Below are 4,753 nucleotides of genomic sequence, written 5' to 3'. Positions count from 1 at the left end.
GCTGTGTGACCCCTTGGCCTACTGGGCAAGCCACAGCCAGATGTGGCCGGATCTGGCCACAGTTGCCTGTGAGCGCCTGTCCTGTCCACCGACCCGTGTTCCAAGTGAAAGGGTGTTCAGCATTGCTGGGGCTGTAGTGACACCCCACTGCCAGGGTAGGGAGGCCTGGTGGGACTGCTGGTGGCACGGCAGCCGTGTAAATGCCAGGATCAACAATCCCCTGGTGAAAGGCGGGTAGGAGGTGCCATAACCTCCAGCTAATGCATGCGCGCACACAGTCCTGGCTGGGGAAAGCCCAGACCTGTCATGTCTTTGACAGGCCTGACACTTGCTGTTTGCAGTGCAGTTGTGAGGCTCCCGGGGAACTCAGCTTAGCTGCCTGGGATGCCAGCTTTTGCGTTGAAAAACCCTTTGTCAGGCTGAGGAAGCACCTGCAGTTGGTGTGTCTCCTGGTCCTGGATGGAAGGAATAGTAAAGCAGCCGAGGCTGGCCTGGCAAAAAATGCAGGTAAGAAGGCCAGTCAGTGAAAATGGAAATGGAGGCGACAAAGGAAGATGTAGCAGTGCAGGTAAAAGTGCAGAGGTGCCTGGGGTGCAGATGTCCGGCAGGTTGCAGTGTGTCAGAATTCCACTGGCTAATCTATATTAAGTCCATGAGTTTCTCTACCTAGGAGGATGATGAAGTGAAGTTCATAGGCCCAGCTGTGAAAAGTGGTTTGTAATTTGTTCCCTCTCAGGATCAGGCCTGACAGACGAGGCAGAGTGTTTTTTGGTGAGGAACGTGCCCCCACAAGTAGCTGGGTTTTGTTGTCTTTGATAGATTCTGGTGTGCGGTTTGTGGGGTACTGGAGATAGTTGGCAAGTTTTGTGTTGTGAGCTGTAGGAAGTTGACTTCAGTTCTGGTGATGAGGTTAGGTGCTTGTTTGAATGTACAAACCGCTTTTCAGAGCTGGGCCTATGAACTGCACTTCATCAGCCTCCTGGGTAGTAGGTACGGTAACTCATGGACTCAATATACACAGTGCAGTTCTGGCACACTGCGACCTGCTGGACATCTGACACCCAAGGCACCTCTGCACTTTTAGCTGAGCTGCTACATCCCCTTTCCCCTCTACCCTTCACCCCAGCCTGTCCCTCACCCCCTGACGCCTCCATTTCCATTTTCACTGACGGGCTTTCTTGCCTGCATTGCGGTCCAGGCCAGCCTCTGGCTTCTTTACTATTCCTTCCATCCAGGACCAGAAGACACACCAATTGCAGGTATGTCCTCAGCCTGACAAAGGGTTTTTCAACCTGAAAGCGTCCCAAGATATATTTCTCTAACTATTCTGTTTTTTTTCCACAATAAACATTTAAACATTAAAACACAAGATAAGCCATCACACACACGAGTAACATATATCCATCCAACACAACATCTTTACTTCTTGCTGTCAATTCCTTTATAAAAAGAAAGGCTGTGATGGTTCAGTTCGGCTACCTTAGATGCTGCTGGTACTACTGGTGCTGAGCCACCTATGTTATTTTTACCTCCTGCCATTTACTGGTGGACCGGCCGTGAGGCTGTAGGGGAGGAGGAGACCTCAGTGGGGCACACTGCCATGTTGTGCAGAGGCCCCAGTGCCAGGAATGGCGTACCTGAACACACAGTGTCACCCACCCATGTCATGAGTTTTGCCTGTTAGCAGCCAGAGGTGCGGGCCCCAGAACCCAGACTCCCCCTGTACAGATCTCCTTGACAGCTGAAAGCCTTCATGGCCACAGCAGGTGCTAGCATGCCTGCAGTTTTCACCCCCCTCGGCCCCAAGACAGAGACAGTCAGTTGCACAAGCACGCATGTCACAAGTTTTGCCTGTCAGCAGCTAGTGGAGCAGGGCCCCAGAACCCCTGCACCTATCTCCTTGACAGTTGGCAGGCTTCGTGGCCTCAGCAGGAGCTAGCAAGCCTGCAGCTTTCACCCTGCTGTGCCTTAACACACACACAGTGTCACCCATGTCATGAGTTTGTCCACAGCTTGAGGTGCAGTTTCCCCGAATCCCTGCACCTATCTCCTTGAAACTTGGTAGGCTTCAGGTCTTCAGAAGGGGCTACCATTCCTGCAAGTTTCATCCAAATCAGGCCAGAAATGACAAAGTTATAGGCTGTTTTGACCTCCCGCATTATAGCCTATGGGTGAAACATCAAAACAGCGAAATTGTTTCGATGAAATGAAACGGAACAGTGGTTACAAGTTGAAACGAAATTTGAAACAAAATGCTATTCTGTCAAAACAGAACGGTGCCGTTTTGCACAGCACTGTTCCTAAAGTACAATTAGTCAGCTGCAGAAGTCTCTCTCAGTTGCTTGTGTGAGTTTTTCACAAAGGAATAGAAGAACAGAAAGCCGTGTTTAAATAAGGAAGATGCAATTGGAAAGTCACAGGCATTGGCAGATGAAGGAAGCCAGCTTCACCACCCTATGGATGTCACCAGCTTAGACTAACAGGAGCCATTTGTGCCAATTCTCATTGCTTGGGAAGTTCTAGATAAAAGACATTTCTATATTGCAGACCAATCAAAAGTGGTCTTCATTGCTCTCTTCCTATACTATCAGAGGAGGAGGAAACGCACCAAGGATGCAACCTAGTGAAATGTTATCCCTTTCCAAGGCAAGGGCTGTAGTCTTAGCCATGCAGTGTGAGGTATATGCTAAGGATCATTCAGAGTGGATGAACTCTGAGAGGCTGTGCATTCCCTTCCCATAAGCATGTTTTACAGTTGAAGGTTCCTATTGATTTGATCCATACAGAGCAAACAGGTCTCTTACCATTTATTTGTAGTCAGGTTTCCTCACATCACCTTTGGTGCAAGATAAGAATGACCTGAATTTTAAAAATTCTTCTCTCTCGCTCCTTAACAAGAATACCATACCCTATCCCCTCTCTGAAGCAGAACAGGTCACACAGCGAGTGAACACACACACACACACACACACACACACACAGGTTTCCATCAATAAATTTAATCAAAGTTTGTTAAATACAGAAGATAAATAGAATAATTTAAACCTCTTTTCTTGCTGTTCAGTGATACAGAGCAAGTGCTTTGTGATTAGTGTGGGCTTGGCTTGTTCAGCCTGATCCTGCTGCCTCAGAGGGAGCTACTCACTTGAAAGGCTCTGGCTGGCCCTGTTTTCTTGCGCTAATGGTGCCAGGTTATAGTAATGATCCCACTGAGGTGTGAATCTGAAGAGGGAAGAGGTCACATATCTTTTCAGTTGGCTGCATGAGGAGGAAAACAGTAGTGCTGCACTTTTGTTTTGTACATCTCCATTAAGATGGGGCTGCGATGCTTTGCTACTGACCATCAATCCTGAATACAAGCATGAAGTTGCAAGGAACACCGGCTATCCTGCCCTCTCCTCCTCACTACAGAAAGCAGCTAATGAGTACTGATGGGCAGAGAGGACTGAGCCAGGTCCCTGGATGGCCTTTAAAAACAACCCAAGTTTTCTTATCCCAAAGTCCTAACATCGTGGCTGCCACTAACCCATACAATTTGGACCCTATGTATACACAGAACTCTCTGACAGACAAGGAATCAGTAGGACACTTAATTCCACAACTCTAGCTTATTTCTGTGGGTAAGTCTTATCTATAACAGCAGTAGGGCACCAGGCAGGACACATCCAGCAGATCATTGTGTTCTCAGATGCTTAAAAGGTGACTCAGCCTTGCAACTATCTTGGCCACCTGAGGCAGGCTAGAATGATAGAAGAGTGTTTTCTGCTTTCCACAGAGGCCCCACCAGAGATGTGCTACCAGTAGCATTGCCTAAGAAACATTTAGCCTTTTAGAAAGTGCAGTAGATTGCTTTTCTCGCTCCACCTGTGAAGAACCCATAGATAAAGTTCAAAGGGCAGGGAGCACTTCACTCTGGTTTATGCGATAACAAGACTTGTTAATGTGCATACCGAGGATGTACAGCTAAAAAGCACAGCACATAAATGAAGGCCAGAGCAGTAAGTGCACCTCACACCTCCATATGCCGCCATGGCAAGTCTCCTGCAGGACTGTTTCAAAAGGCACCTGGCCAATAACTGAAAACAAGGCTGACTGATACTCAGAGCTGACCTTACTCTTGGCATTCAACATAGGCTCTGGTCCCATCATTGCATAGAAACACCCTAACCTGAGGCAGGGTGGGGGAGAGGGAAGAGAAGGGTCCACCTCTGGGAAGACATAAAGGAAACTTCTCATCTCAAGCCTACCAGCCAGATATTCCAACTGCAGGGCATCACACTGGCTATATGGCTCTGTCAAAACCCATCTCCGAAAGGGAAATTCCAGCATTTCAAAAGAAGGTCCCAACCATAAGAGAACATTGTTGTAATCACACAACCACCCTGGGTGAAGTGCTGCAGGACACAAGATCCAGCCTGATCCTGGTACATCCTTAAATACCATCAATGCTGGAGTCTATGGGCAAAGGGCAAAAAGGAGCCAGGAAAGAATTGGGTGTAATCCAGGAGACACAAGTGGGGCTATGCATGGGTTCTGCCAGACACAACCTGCTGGGAAAGGGCCAAGAGCAGGACACTGCACCTGATCCAGCCAGGGATATAAAGTCCTCACTACCTGACAGGCCACAGCAGCCCCAATAGAAGTCAGAACAGCTCCATGCTCTAAGGGGACATCAGGTAAATGCTGTCATCCCCACAGTTGGGGAAGCATCAGATAGTTTTGATGTGGCTTTGCCGCATTTCTTCATACGGGG

This window comes from Alligator sinensis, unplaced genomic scaffold (assembly GCF_000455745.1).
Source record: "Alligator sinensis unplaced genomic scaffold, ASM45574v1 scaffold874_1, whole genome shotgun sequence".
NCBI classification, from domain to species: domain Eukaryota; kingdom Metazoa; phylum Chordata; order Crocodylia; family Alligatoridae; genus Alligator; species Alligator sinensis.
This window is presented reverse-complemented; position numbering follows the sequence as displayed.